The following is a 16,694-nucleotide window of genomic DNA, read 5'->3' as shown; positions in this document are numbered from 1 at the left end:
GTATATCCATATAAATAATGATGCTCCAACGATCCTGATATTTATCAATTTTGTTCATGATAATGATGTTATTTTTCAACAAATTCTGATGGTAAATATTAAATTAGTACAACTTCTGTGAAGTATTTTATTTCTCAAGTTTAAATTTAACTGATAAAATCTTAATCTCGTAAAAAATTCCCAATGTATCTCAAAAATAATTTTGGCGACGTCTATTTTATTTACGTGCAAGAATTCTTAAAATGTTATTCAAAACTATTTAGAAAAGATCAAGAAAGATTTTTGCCGACAAAATTTCTATTCGAGAAAAATTGCTAAAATTCTCTTCAAAAAGTCTTCAGAAACTGTAAATCTATCAGAACTATTTTAGAAAGAATATTGTGCAAGTTACATCGAAGTTCTGAAAACAAAATGCTAACTCCATGGAGATGTTTACTGTTTTGCTGCTAAAATTGGAGCTGAACACGATATGAGAAGAGATACAAACATATATGATTACACAGTTACGTGAGATCAAAAGAAAATAAGTTTACATTGACAAATTGAGCATGTTAAGAAAAACAAACTTGTTGTTATATGTATCATTCGACTCTATCCATTTTCTGCATCGTCGTTTTCATTTCCGCTTCATTAAAAATTACAAAGAGATAATCCGAGCTGTTCTTTATAAATCATGCAAATAATAATTTACGTTACTCGTCCCGCTGAAGTTTCACCTCAACTTCGCGCACCAAGGTTGAGCTGCGGTTCGCAAACATACATTGACTCGATTCCATCCCCGTGGCGTCCCATTGTCCCCCTGTAAAAGAGCGACGCGGGAGCCCGGAGCGGCGTGCTTTAGCGCGGGTGTTGAAATTTTCCCACGAAAAGCGAAAACTCTCGTAGCCCCGCCGCCGTCGAAAGCCGCGGACGGGGGGATGACTATGTGTTACACCCCTTCCGTATGTACGTGTTTGTGTTGCGAAAAGTTGCGGCTAGCGGAGTTTGCGCTGATCATACAACTTACACCTGTCGGATCGACGATTTATTCCGTCACACCGGCGATGGCACGTAAACTTCTCTCCTCTACCATCCTCTTTTCCACGTACCATCCCTCCGTCCGTCAGTCCTCTTAAGCCACCGCGGCTCGATCCCGTGTCACCCCCTTGCGCGTTTAGCTTTTCTGCCTATCTCTCGGTCCCACTTTGCGGCCGCGCTCGAGAGCCGTCCTCGTGGCGAGTGGATTGAGAGAGTGAGGAGTGTCAATACGCGAATAACTCGGCATTACGATATTCGATGCTCGTGCGAAGCGCGAGGAGATTACGCGTCTAAAGGATCGCGGCCACTTCGGGGGAGCATTCGCAAACACTTCGTTGGAGTTGGATTTGTGGCTGATAGCTCCTTCATATCAGAAGAGCGATAAGTGTTCTCAGGGCGAGTTAAGGATCTCAAAGCATCATCAGAAATATAAAAATTTTTACTAAAATATACACAACATAAATATAGCTAAAACATTTTTAATCATCTCGAGCCTTTTCCCGATAAAATGTACAATGCTATAAAGTCACATAAATAAATCATTCGTCGGACTAATAATTTTCGACGCTAAATTATTGTATGTAATCATTCAAGAGATTCGCAAAAAAAAAATATTAATAACCAATGTGATATTTATCAAGTACTGTAATTATTTATAAATAAATAATTTAATAAATTAGTAACATACACAATTAATAAATTAATAAATTTCATTTACCGACGGTCCTAATTAACTAATTACCGAATAAAGTTCCGTAAACATCGAGAGGTAACACCGTGTCGAGAAAATGTACAGCTTCCGCGGCGCGTAATAATTCTTTCTGCCAGCAGGATGAGAGGCACGCGGCGGCAAAATGACAGCGAAACCTCGCTATTTTTCCACCGACGGCTATTTTTTCGCTCATTCTTCTCATCCCCGCTGCAACGGCCTTAATTACGCGTACCGTAAATTGGCTGAGCCCCCTCTCGACCCCTCTTTCATCGCCGTATTCCCTTTCCCTCCCCTCCCTCCCTTCCTCTCGGTAATCGAGCCTGAAACCATCTCTGAGGCGAATTAAACCATGTGGACCACGCGATTACGCGTACACGCGACAAAAGGGCACACATTAGAGAAGAAGGTGGGGTATTATGGTTGTTGTAAGTATAATGACCACTTCATGTAATATCTCCGTTATTAGGAGGAAAATTCTAGTGGTTACATAAGTGGAATCATTTGTTTAGTTGCCGGTCATTAAGCAGTGGCGCTAACATGCCGATATGCAATAGCCGACATTTGTTGCAAGGCATTTTTTTTTTCGAGCATTTCGAAACTTTTTCGACATATATGCATTTTAGCATTTATTAATTACATATGCTTGCTCATTCTTTTTGAACTTGAGTGTATTATCGCACAAATATATGTAAAAATTTAGCGTTTTATGTCATTTAATTCAGCTGTACATATTTCGAGTTATGCAAAGTTAAACAATAACATGGGATTTTGTTAATACAGTTTATGCGGAAAGGCTACGTGTACATACATGTGTTCTGCAATATTTTCTCTTTATTTTGAATAAATATAATTTTATAACAAAACACATCGTATTTTTTCATAATTAAAAAAATTTTCAACCATTTTTAAATATGTTTTGTGATGGGATCTTTGTTTTTCTTCGCGCAATACTGTCCTGTTTATATAAATATCATCTTAAGTAACAAATATTTTTTTAAATCTAGAACTTGAAATATTGATTATTAATAAAGTTACTGTACAAAATGTTTAACGAGGACCGGTAATACCATCTTCTCCTCTACTCGATGACAAGAAGTCTCCGCCATCACGTGGACTAATCGCTCGCGCGGATTTTTATTGCAATCCTTTTTACGTCCTATTAGCGCTCACTTCGCCGTCTTCATTCCGTTTCGGTTTCACTTTTTGTCAGATTCTCTTGGGACAGCACTTTTTGTGGCGGTGGATTAAAGCATACTTAGTATATACGGGCTCCATCTCCGAGGGCGCTCCCCTATCTTTTTCGCTATTAAAAATGTAAGAATCAAGGGAGAAGGTCGCAGAATGTTAAGTGTCATTACTTTCAAAAGTGAAAGAAAGAGAGAAAGAGAGAGAGAGAGAGAGAGAGAGAGTGGAGAGATTAATAAAATAACATTAAGAAATGGAGTTCGCAGCATTTGCAGGTAACGCCGCGGTTGGCGGGAAGATTAATCGACCAGATAATGGGAGTCCTGATTATTGTAGATCGAATAAAGTACTTTCTTGGATATTGCAATCTTCGCTTATATCGCTTCGCGAAGCAAAGTTAACTGCCCCCCTCTCTCCCCCTCGCCACGCTAATCTAACTCCATTTTACGGCATGCCGCAGATAAACCGCACGAGACACACGCTAGATGTGTGTCTTTACCGTGCGGCAGAGAGTGCGGGCTCATACCTGTCATAAAAGATTACAGCACTCTGCAAATTGCCATCCAAGTTATCCGATCGGATCGAAGTTTTCCAACCGCTGGACGCAAGCGGGGAGAAACAAATTTATAGAATTATCGAAGGGTTTCTCGAAAATGTCCACGTGCGTTATTGCGCAAAACCGCCGTCCTTTTCCTCCTCTCCTCCCTCCCCTCAGCCCCCTTCCACGCACGAAAGAACAAGCACGACGATGTAACGCAGGCGATGTCGCGTTTCTTTTTCCCATCTTGTTTTTTTTTTCACCGTGACTCTCTTTAGAACTTTAAGCTAGCGGCCTCGCGGTAATTCGCTCGACGAGAAAGTTTTTTCTCTTTCGGGAAAGCGCTTAATTAATGCCGGTCCTTCGGCGAGATTACGCGCGGGGAACTCCGATCCCGAATTTCCACAGAGGCAGGACCAGCCGGGGAGAATTTGAACAAAAATTACTTTCACCACCACTCTGTTAGCCGGCATACCGGTCCGCGAGAATTTCGTGCTAATTAGCAATTAACCGGCCCGAAGTCCCCAGCGCGCGCAATAGAATTCACCGGCGCGCCGCGCAAACCCCTTTGTTCGATTCCGGATCGCGTGTTATTCATCGACGACGGCAATATGTCTCAATATTAATCAGCGAACGTCGACGAAACGCGAGAGATTCGCCGGTAATCGAAAACGGGTTGGCGACCGCGTCGCGTCGGGAGGATGCGACAGCCGATCCTCGGATGCGGTTTCAATGACGGATTCTGCGATCCATCTAACCCCCGGACCTCTAAGCTCACGTTATCGGGATATCGCACGCTCGATGTCCCGGCGATATCGCGCGGTCGTCTCCTGTTACTCGGCAGAGAGAGAGAGAGAGAGAGAGAGAGAGAGAGAGAGAGAGAGAGAGAGAGAGAGAGACGATCCGTGAATGCTATTAATAAGACCGCGTCGTGCGACATCAGATCACGAGCAAAAGGAGATCAGCCCCGCCGATGGAGGGGTGATGGTGGCGGTTGCGGTGGCTTTCAAAGCGCATTGCAGCTTCAAAATGGTAATTTCACGGCCTCGTGAGCATCTCGCTCGCGGCCAATTTAATTCCGGACGGATGATCGCGCCGTCTCGTTCGTTTCGTATACTGCCCCTTTATTTTTCTCCGTCTGCCTTTGTCTATTTGGTCCGCGCGCGCGACGCGACGCTACACGATCTCGGGCTCAAACTCGTTATACACCCCGAGTGCGACCTTGTGACTTGCACCCGCTCGCTTCTTTCTTTCTCTCTCTCTCTCTCTCTCTCTCTCTCTCTCTCTCTCTCTTTCTCTCACTTCGCTGCTTTGTTCCACTCTTGTTCGCGTGTTGACGCCTCCGCACGAAGGGTCGACTCTCTCGTTTTTTTTTTGTATTTTTTTCCCCTCTCGCACCCTCCATAGTCGACTATTTCTCTCCCCTTAAATTATTTCGATGGAGATTGCTTCTCGTTAGTATCGATCCGCGTTTCATGGTACGCGAAACTTTCCGATCGCCATTAACGGAGGCGATCAAGCATCGTCTTCAGTCAATATTCAACCTCTGGTGCTACAATCCTACAGATTATTAAATCCTCAGAATACAAGCCGTTAACACGGCAAACGGAGAACGGCTGCTTAAGAATATACCAACCGAAAAATATTTCAATATCGCGCGTTAAAGGAAAATTAAAGTAACAGACTCAATTACTTGTATAAAATTAAAGTGATTTTAATTAAAATTTTATGTAAATTTAATGATTAAATATTTTAAAAAGTCAGTGTGTTCGCAAGCAGTAAATATTATATAAATTTTATAATTATAACTGATTCTGACACTTTGCAACCTATAAAAAAAAGTAGTAAAAATTTCTTAATCTCGTAGGTATTTTCATCTAAAGTTAGTATTAATGCAAGAAAAATATACCAAAATTAACGTACATTTCCGATACATTGTAGATTAATGTACTAAATACAGTTTACTAAGTGTATTATAAATTCCATGAAATATGAAAGAGGTATTCAAAGAAGTTATTAAAGGTAACGTTCCGCTTTTGTTTTCTTTTAAATATTAATAAAATAATGATTGAGAAAATTACTTCATATTACAATTATAGAAAAATAAAGAACGCAGAAAAAACGTTCCATAATTTTAGATTTGTAAAACATTTAATTTCGTAAATTGGTCTCATAATTAGAACTTGACTCATAATTGGGATCGTCACCTTACTTAAGTGACGTACGAATATTACAGTGACGGAAACCTTACCGCGAGATAAATTGTTTACGAGCGACGCGTCTCTCGAACGAAGTTACGTCTATTTAAATTTCTTCCGTCGCCTATAGCCATCATTTTATCCCAACTCAAATTAATTTAATACCGAAGGGCTCTTATTATTCCGATCCCGTCAAGATTCTCACGGTTCGGAATTCCGACGAGAAATTCACGTCGACTAAGTTCATCGATTCTACACCTCATTGAATCTAGTCGCCACAGTCGGATTGGGCAAATGAGTAGAAAACGCCCTGCCGGATCGTCTCCTTACGCTATTTAGAAGGAATTAAGGAGCGAAGAAAATTTCATCAAGTATTATCGCTGATAATCTGCCTGCAATCTAAGGGGCCTTCTTTGATGTCAACAATAAACACCTACAGCCTCATTTTAAGCGTCGCTGAGATTTATTATATTAAACGTTAATTAAAAATGAAACAAAACGCTCCTTAGTCTATATAAATAGAATTCGGAGTTCGTTGCAGTCCTTTTCCAATCGTTTGTTTGCCGTGCTCTCGTGAATGTGTGCAAGCCGTCGTTAAAATTAAGGGTCAGACTTCCTCGTGAGCTTCACCGTGAGTTCTCCGAAAACCAGTCTAATGTACCCCGTGAAATTTCGAAACTCACCGATGCCATCGCGCCTCAATGCGTCGCGCGGTCACTTACAAGAACCCGCCCTCGGGAGACGAGAGGCGAACTTGGCGCGTATCCCCCCTGGTAATTAAACTTAAACTTCTCGGGAAGCGATATTGTGTGTATGTAGGCTACCGACGTAACCTGGAGTATTTCGTTAGTGAGTTCGAGCCGAGGGGAAGGGAAAGAGAGGCTGATTTTCCTGATAAGTAGGCAAGCGCGGCAGGTATCACAAGAACCGTCGAATGACTTCCCGAAGAACTTATCGAAAGTTGCGAGCGTGTCAAGTTACTTCGTCATTTTACAAAATGTAAAGCGTAGAATGCGTCACGGTGTCTTTTCAAAGTAAGATACTTGGGTTGAATAAGACTCACCTAATTTATTTTCTTTATTAAAAACTCAATTATAAATAGAATTAAAATTATATAGATTAAAGATTAAATAGATTTAAAAAAAAAATTAAACACATACGCGCAAATACCTGAACTGAATAAGACTCGCTTGATTTATTTTATTAAAAATTCTATTAATCCTTATGCAATTTTACGTTATGCAATATTACAATTGTTACGAGCAACAGAGATCTCGTTTGTTTCCTTTCTTTCATAATTCGTTCGTTTCATACTGGCGCTGACACTGCAAAGATATATTTGTGAAAATAGCATAGCACGATTGCACGAGTGCCTTTTCCGCATATAGCGCATACAGGCTGTCGTTCGAATGTAAGCTGCATGTTTACACGAGCTGCGAACTAGCGGACGATGAATTATTCGCCCGCCATCCTCGTTTTCCCATCACGACTGGCTCGAACCTGCTGCTAGAGATTTTCCGCGGGGAAATTTTTTCCACCCTCATCACCGACGGCACAAAGTTCGGTCGTTTAATATCGGGAAAAGATTTGCGAATCCCATTCAATCTAATGAAGGCAATCAAAATATGTCGGAATATGCCGATGTAAATTAATGGGAGTATCGCTTGGCGGGTAACGAAATAATCGAATTATATATACACTGTAAAAAGAAATTAAATGACGTAACGAATTAACCATAATTAACGGATTCAATTTGAAATTAGAATCGCAAATAAAGTATTACATAATATTATAAATAAAGTATAACGCAATACTATAAATTAAAATGTAAAACTGGGAATAAATAATTCATATCTTAATTTGTATATACGGTAAAGTGTCCAATTTATAATAACCGACTACAATTATCCGCGTTTTAATTTATATCAATTATTTATTTTAAATTATTGATTGTAATTATTCGTAATAATTTTGTATTATATACCGAGAGGATATTTAATGTGCGCTTAAATTTAACTCCACTCTTGGAGAACGAAATGGAAAACGGACGGGAGAAGCCGGCTTGGCGGACGGGTGAAGGAGCGAGACAGAACGTGTACGATGGACTGCGGTTTCTGTATCGTGTGTGTTCAACCTTCGTCTACTTCACGGCGGGCTTTCAACGTCCGCTCCTCCGAGAGAGTGGACGTGTGTGCACAGTCCGGGGTCGGGAAAACGTTCTAGATCAGTTTCCACCAAGCCCTGGTCCCTTTTTTTCCCGCCGCCCGATTCCCCATCGACATTCGCGCGAGCCCATTCGACCCGCGGCGAAATGCGGAACGTCCACCGGGATGGGCTTATCGAACACGTTGCTGCGTCTACCCGACCGTTCCCCATTTTATTTCGCAGCCGGGCTCTCGTTTCTCCGGATTTTTATCGTCCACCGTGCGGTACGCGTGTCGCTCCTCCCGCGCGTTCCGCATCCCTATGACGACGGGCGCGAGCCGTCCCCCCGGGCGTACATGTTTCTCCATGTTCTCCCTTTCTCTTCCGCTCCTTTAACCCCCCTCGCGTATCACGAACGACAGAAGGCGTCCGATAAAGAAACGGATACGTCGTTATCGGCGCGCGCGACCATATTTCGACTACTGGGAAAATAGTACCTCGAAGCAATACACGAATGTCTTTCTTTTTTACAGTTTAAGGGCGTATGTGTCATATCTCAGGGATATAAAATTTTCGTATTTTATTCTGTTACTACGTACGTTTAAATAGAATAAATATTACTGACTGACATAAATGCTGGAAATTCGGTTTTACATATTCTTCTTTTTATTAGAAGATTAAAAGATTTAAGATTTAATTTTTTTTTTAATATTATAAGTAGATTCATTAAGAATTCAAATAAAATTAAATACAATTATATAATTTATGATATTTATAATCAAAAACACCGAATTTCCAGTATTTGGAACACTCATCAATTTGTCTTATTTGTGTAGAATTAGAATAGGAAATATATTTTGTTGTATACAACTAATTTTATCAAAATGCACCGAATAAAAATTATTTAGTTAATATAAACAAATGTTTTTTATTTACACGTATTGCGCAGAAGAAATTTTCTGTTATGTACAAATATTTGGTTATTGTTAAAAAATACTTCAACTATACACAGCTTTTGCTGAAGGCACTACATTTTTTTATTGTGTTTATATATTTCTTTTGCAAAATAAATAAATAAAAATTTATATAAACTAAATAGTATTGTTCGATATTTTAATCAAATTATTTATTACGTAAAATATTTTCTTAGTATAAACATTAAGAAAAAAAAGAAGCCTATAGTTTTACAGCTTCAATCATTTTTAAATACAATTATATAACTAAAATTAAACGAATCTTAATCCTTAATAATTATTCGATAATTTCGTTTGCTCAATAAAAAAAGTGACGAGTCCCGCGGACACTTCGTGATTGTTTCTTCGAGCGAGACTTGTAATCGGACAGCCTTTCCGTAACGGCTGAGACGTGAACTGAAGTTATCCCTTCAGAGTGATACGAATCGCCGCAGCGCGCGACAGGCTCTAATTTCCATTCTATTTAATTTCTGCAACTTGTTCGCGAGGGTGACACGAAGTTCGTAACTCGCTCGACAAGCCGAGTTCGCGACTCGATTTACTCTCTCTCCCATTAAGAATCCGTCGTGTGACTTTCGACTTTTATAAGATCACGTAACAATCGGTGATCTCGTGAAGGGAACATTAATTATCTCGTTTACGTGATCACACGTAGCGTCCGAGGATTCGATTTCGGCAGGAACGGAGGTTTGTGGCGATGCGTGATTCCCGGAGAGAAAGCGTAGGTAATAATGGACTTGTCGTTGCTCCTGTGATTGAGCTTCTTTATGTCGCGCCGTTGATTCTTTCGTACTTGAAATTAAAGAGAACGCCGGGCGCGCGAGAGGCAGCGTAAAAGCATACTTCAACGTGCTTCCATAAAAGTAATTGATTTCATCTGTTTTTGCGATGTTTTGTTGCGCGCTTTTGTTCACTGCGACTCTGTTGCCGCTCTTATGTCTACCTGCACTCTTTAAATTAAAGGGGATGTGTGCGCTGAATGCGTGTCACCTTTCTTGTACCAAGACTTCCCTCTTCTTTTCCCTTTTCAATTAAATCACGTAGAAAGGTCGGTGTCGCGTAGTGATAAAAGATTTAGGAACAAATTATTTCTCGACGTCACCGATTATGCGGTGGTAAATAAAAAAAAAAAAAAAACAATATCATTACATATGATGGACGGACATTTGCTCACGGTGAGATAAAAACGTACCTTGTAAAAAGGAAAAAGAGACATTCTATCTTTATAGTTATGAAACTAATAGAATATTGGAATTTTATTTTATGCTACAAATTTATCAAATATTACAATTCTTTAGGGTTTTAGTTTCAAAACTCCACTAGAAATGGATAGATGTCAACGATGTATTTCACTTAAAAATATGTTTTGATTTACAGTATAAAATAAACTTGCAATATCTTGTTAGCAATTAATTTCATTACTGTACATGTTACATAATGTATGTAATGGTAAAAATAATATCCTAGAGAAGCCGGTAAAATCGCTTTATCGTAATTTACGAGATCTCGAACGCATTAGTTTCCCTTATAATGTATCCGTTAATTATACAAAATTAAAGTAAATATTGCAAGTGTTCATTACAGTAATATATTTTTTGCATAATTATATATACATACGCGTATATATATATATATATATATATATATATATATATTTATATAAAATAAAATAAATAATAATATGCAGTTGGTACAGCTGCGCCAGATTGTAAAAGCGCGCCGCCGCCGTAATCCACGAGATTTGAAGCATCGCGTAAATCCCGCAAGGCGAACGGTACCGGATGCACTCGCAGGAGCGAACGCGCACACGGACGCACGCGTAACGTAAGCGTAACGTTACGAATAGCCACCGAAATTTCACGGCGCGAGTAACAGACTTCCGCCCGGCGGAAATGCTCGATGCATCGGCTTCATTCTGGATTCATTCGGAAAATGAATTTTAGATTACGGCGCGAGAGCTGCATATCCGCGGTTGCACCTGTGCTCTCGCACTCGCCGAGGCTCGCGGACGGAACCGCGCGCGCGCTCGTAATTCGCGACACAGCGCTGCTGCTCATACACGCTTTAAATAAATAAGCAAATAAATGAACAAACAAAGCGCGCGAGAATTGCAAGTTCCACACTGATCTGGCGAATGAAGGAGGGAGAAAGAGAGAGGGAGGAGGAGGAGGCGAACACGGTTTATTAATGCATTTAGTCTACTAATGCATCGCGCTGCCCTCGGGCTGCGTCCCGAAATACAGCGAAATACCATACTTTGTCAATAATAGCGAACATTTGAGACGTTTTCCTTTTTTTCGTAGCGATCGCCTCGTTAATAACAAGTACTTTAATAATTTTACGAATAAAACGCGATAAATAAACCTTATACGAGACGCTTCGCCGTCCCGTTAAGAGATCGCCGAGACGGAACTCTCTATTAGCCGTTTCCAAGTGACTAAAGTAAACAGTCGCAAAGTCATCGAACGGCACGGATAAATAATTAACGGACGATCCCGCGAGTGAGTTTACCCGTTGCACCTACGATGCAATTTGTATACCTACCACCCTTCCCTCCTCACCCTCACCTTCCCCTACGTCTCTCGCCCGCGCACAGCGATGGTTTATTACGTCCTTCCTTTGTACCATTATGCTCCGCCGCCGCCCATTTGTCTCTGCGCTCTCGTATTATGCGTAAATGTAGTGCATCACGCGGATAGACCAAGCTGTCTCTATATTACACGTTTTATCACGGGAATAAACCCCGCGACGCAGCGTTGATTTAACGCGCAAAACTTTTAATATAAATGTGAAACCGAGGGAGAGAGAGGGGGGGGGGAAGACGGGAGGTTAAAGATGAGAGGGAACAAAGGGAAGGTGGGACGGGAGTTGCTGCATCGGCCACCGCGCTTCTTCATCCTTTTATTTCCGGGCATCCCTCTCGACGTTAATTAACATCCACTTTTCGACGCTTCTTGCATTTTTACGATTGGAACAAACGTACGCGCGCCCGAGGATATGTATGCATGTACCTATGCGTGTGTGCGCGCGTTATGTAAATTCAATTCGCGGACTGCTTATATTTTACGACCCGCGACTGCCGGGAATACGAATGACGCTAATAGTGACGGCATTATGCGTTGTTCCCCGAGACGTTTTATTACGGCCGTCCGTGCCGTGACGCTTCGTGAGGAATTTTTCCTTCCTGATACCGTTATTAAACGCGCATTATCATTTCGGAACGGACGGAATTTCATTAGGTACGTAAAGTCACTGCTCCCCTCCCCCCCTCCCCAATGAGGAAGCGTGTCGAGTACGTGTAAGCTCCCGCGATATCAGAACGCTATTATTTGCGGCTTATTTTTACATCGGAGCCTTTCGGTGGAAACATTTCGAACGAGCCGGGTCTAATGCAAGCTTTCTAATTAGCGGCGTACATGACCTATGTGAACTTGGCATCCGACTTTCATAAAAAATATTTTTTTTAAGTTTTCGCTGTACCCGCGGAAGAGCTTGGCGGTGCCGGCCGCCCCGATAAGTGGTCCCCTGCGGGAAACCTATGCACTTGCAGAAAAGAATGCTTAACTCAAATAAATATTCATTCGAATAGTACCAATAACATTTTATAGAAAATGAATAATATTTATTTCAAATAAGAAATATTTTCTAAATTATAGAAAGTATTACTTGTTTTATCTTCAAAAGTAGCGAAGATAGCACCAACCCCTATTTTAAAAATTCGGTCCAATCACCCCTTTAGGGGTACAAACGAAACCGGCAGTGGTACAAACAGGTACAAACGATACTTAATCGAATGGCACTTGGTAGATTACTGTATTTCAAAGTGGGGTGCTGACGATTTTTTAAATCCCTGTAACTTTTACTCCTTTGTGGTACAAACGGATACAAACCGGGTACAATCGAATGCGTATTAAAAAAATTTTTTGGTGAAAGTCGAGTGCCAAATTCACATAGGTGCGTACATGTCGTTTCTTTCTTCTTCTTTTTCCCTTCTTCCGCGTGTCATATCACTCTGACATTGGGCGAGTGGCTTTAGAGGCTGTTTCGTGACTGTGTGACTTGCAACCCCAAGGGACCGCCTCGGCGCACCAGGGGCCTTTTTGTTCTTCAGGTTTGTCGCTGCAGCGACAGCCTGGGAAGCAATAACCAGAGTGGTGTTTCCCTTTACCTTCTCTGGTAAATCTTATCAATAAAATCGAGGCATTCGTGAGATAAGGGTCGGAATCGAAGAGACTCGAGACCCGTTGACTACAAGTCGATCTCTTTTGCAATGCGTATTAATTGCCATAAATTTCATTATATATACATTGAATACATATTAGTAAATTGACATAATATAATATCACAATATTAATTATACGTATAATATTAGTAAATTAATAAATTTAAATACATAATATTAATTAGTAAATTTAACTTTTAGATCAAATACTTACTCTACGCAAATTGTGTAATACGAAAATTTTTTTCACGAAATGTATATGAATGCGATTCCACAAATATAAGAAGAGATATAGAAACTTTTGATCATCCATGAAATATTTGATTAAGAATAATTATAACTTTTCGACGCTTAATAATCAAGGTAATAAGAAAAAAACATAATAAATAAAAATATTATATATTTATATTTTAATAATTTAAACATCCTTGCAATTAAAAATGAAATAAGCATTATATCTTTTTAAATATACATTATTAATTAAAATATGTTTACTTTGTATTTATTTATATTACTAGCTATGCCCTGTAACGCGTTGCTGTGGCTCTCTATTCTTATGCTACGTTTTTTTCAAATTTTCTTTGCTTTCGTTGTTTAACTTTCAAGAGCTTTGCTTTACTGTTGCTCTTTTTATTTTATTTTTGAATAAGCATTTATCTATCTTTAATAAATCTAATATTCATTTATTCACGTACTTTTAACTTTTTTTCTAAAAGCTGCCATGAATTTAGAAATCCATTCAAAAGACTGTTTTAAATAAGTTCCTTTTTTTTCAATAAAATAACAGCCATTTTTATTTTTCTTATTATCTTAATTTAAACATTCTTCGCCTCTCCCGGTCTCTCCCGGTCTCTACCCGTGTCTCCTCGTCACTCCCGGTCTCTCCCCGTCTCTCCCGGTCTCTCCCCGTCTCTCCCGGTCTCTCCCCGTCTCTTCCCGTCTCTCCCGGTCTCTCCCCGTCTCTCCCTATCTCTACCCGTCTCTCCCGATCTCTCCTCGTCTCTCCCGGTCTCTCCCCGTCTCTCCTGGTCTCTCCCCGTCTCTTCCCGTCTCTACTCGTCTAAATTCAAATAAATATTTCTTTAAATAATGCTAATAACATATTTTATAGAAAATCAATAATATTTATTTCAAACAAGTAACATTTTCTAAATTATAGAACACTATTATTTGTTTTAAATAAATATAATTGATTTTCTATAAAATATGTTATTAGCACTATTCAAAGAAATATTTATTTGAATCTAGCTTTTTTTTCTCAGTGCATAAATGATACCAAAACCAGGTCAATATTTTTAAAATTTATTTTTCTTACTGAGAAGAAAAGAGCAAAACTTTTTGAAACATTTTTCTTAATAAAATTCTTTTATTCTAATACGACACAAAATCGTTCTCTAAACTCCCCTTTAAATTGACCGTGTGATGCCGAACTTATTCGATAGCGTCATAATGTAATAGAGAACGGGCCGACGCGGTGCACCGCGGCGCGCGCGTTTTCGGTCCCCGTGCTGAAGCTGCAAAGCCCATCATCGTCATCGTCAGCGGCGACGGGATTGCCGACCGGGGCGCGGAAATCGGAAGCAGCGGCCACTCCCTCCGGAGAGGAAACGCTAATTCCGCGATTTGTAACGCGGTGAAATCGCCGATGCGCGACACGCGCCGCAATTATCGTTTCTGCGAAATGTGCCGACGGCGGAATGCGCGCCGGAAGGTCCGCGCGGTTGTATGTCACCGGCCGCGCCGTTTTCCCCGGCCAAAAACAAGCCAGCGTCGCGCGCCAGCTGCATAATGCAGGGGATTCTTGTAATATTAACTGTCCCGATGCCAAACGGCGTCAAGCCAAGCGACCTCGAATAAACTCTGAAATATGCTTACGACCTTGCCGTCGCCGCGGCCCAAACTTCTAACACGATCTGTGCAACGTTTTATTAAGTCACGTTTCTCATTATCGTTTGCGAAATTATATGGTGAACGCTGAGAGAACGACAAATAATATCGGAAGAAAAAATAGAACGGTCGATATCTTGCTGGTTCAATTTTACACATATATTTAGTTTTAAACGATGTTCAGATTTAAAACACAAAACCGTTTAAAACTAAAACATTTTAAAGCATTTATAAGGAAATGAAAAAAAAAAAAAAAAACTACTTTTTAATATCTTAAAATTAAACACTTCTGTTTTGCGCGCATAATTGCTAATTATAATTGTTATAACTGCTTTTAATTTCTTTGCTGTATCATCAGAACTTGCAGCAAGTTTTGTTGCCTTTTTCTTTCCGTGCGCAAATATTCTCTCTATTCGCCGGATTGAGGTACTTCAAATAACAACCACCATAAATTTTTATCGAAATACACAAAGTAAATATAAACAGAGGAATACACACAAAATATCGTAATAGAAATCAACGATCTTAAAAATAAGTGCGCAATGAAAAAGGTTCGAAGGTTTATAAGAGGTTCGTATAGACCACGGCTATTGCAGTTGGAGGAAAGTCTCTCCTCACCCGACAGTTTACCACAAGCTGAGTCTACACGGGTGGAGGATTATTTTCGGACACTCTATCGTGAGCACCCGTGACTCCGGGTTAAGTAAGTAGCAGCGGAACGCCAGGCTCCGATATTGAAGTTACTCTTTTTCTTACGATGTTCCGCTCGCGGGGCATTAACCCGAAGGAATTCCGACACACTTTGGAATGCGCTCGAGACGAGCGGCTTATTAAATTTTCGAACTACTTTTATAGGCGCGCGCGTCTCGCCCCCGGCCCCTATCATTCGCCGCTTTACCGCGCTATTTTCCTCCCTTTTTTTTTTGCTCCGAGGAACTATAGTCCTTGAAGTGCTTCGTATGGAGGAGAAAACCGCCGAGACCGCGATTAATCCGAAAGAACGGCGTGAGAAGGGAGGTGCGTGAGAATAATTCGTGAGAAGTAGATTTTTAGTGCCCCATCTGCGAGAAAAAGAAGAAAAATGGATTACGCCACGTTTTTCCGCCAATTCCACGTCCCGCGAGAGAGACGTCCCCCCGGTGCACCAGATTGCATATTGCATATTGAAAATCCCGTTCGTCCGACGCTTACTCTCTCGCAAAGGAGGAGCGTCGCGCTGCGTTAATGTCAAACGGGAAAGTCAAATAAAAATCAACGAGAGGGAAACGACAGAAGAAATGAGACGAGCACAAACAGCCAGAAGTGAAGGGAAAATATTGGAACGAAATGAGGGAAAATATAAAGCCGTTGGCGAAAAGCTTTAAAAAGCGGGTACACGCCGCGTCGCGTGTCGTCGCGCGCCGTACGCGTAATCGTCTCCTCCGTGTGGAAGCGTTCGTTTCCGGTTTACGAGCCCTCTTCGCCTTTCCTCTTATTTCCTCCGAGTTTTTCGCGCCTTTACCTGTCGCCCGACCGACACGGCAGATACGGGGGATGATAAAAGCGTTCGGCGACGTGGAAATGCAACGGGAAAATTCGCCCGCGCGAAAAAGCGCGAGAATTATTGCTATTCGCGCACCTTAACACCCCTCAAAGCGGCTTAAACAAACGGAGTTATCCGCGTGCCGCATACAAACGCGGCGCGATAACGATCTGCTGTGACGATCGTCACGGAATGACGACTAATAGGAGGAGATGAAATTTTTAATCGGCTAGACGGCCAATAATGTTGTACAACGTTCTTCTAGACAATACAAACTGAATACAGAATGGAGAT

At 40.8% G+C, this 16,694-nt stretch overlaps 1 protein-coding gene across 1 annotated transcript in view; it reads right to left on the bottom strand.

Annotated features, from left to right (window-relative positions):
• LOC105836482 (prolyl 4-hydroxylase subunit alpha-1) overlaps positions 1 to 16,694 on the bottom strand; it is a 100,002-nt gene that overhangs the window by 27,254 nt on the left and 56,054 nt on the right. The window lies entirely within an intron of this gene.

This window comes from Monomorium pharaonis, chromosome 7 (genome assembly GCF_013373865.1).
Source record: "Monomorium pharaonis isolate MP-MQ-018 chromosome 7, ASM1337386v2, whole genome shotgun sequence".
NCBI lineage: Eukaryota > Metazoa > Arthropoda > Insecta > Hymenoptera > Formicidae > Monomorium > Monomorium pharaonis.
The sequence above is the reverse complement of the archived record's forward strand: the minus strand, read 5'-3'. Positions and strand labels throughout refer to the sequence as shown.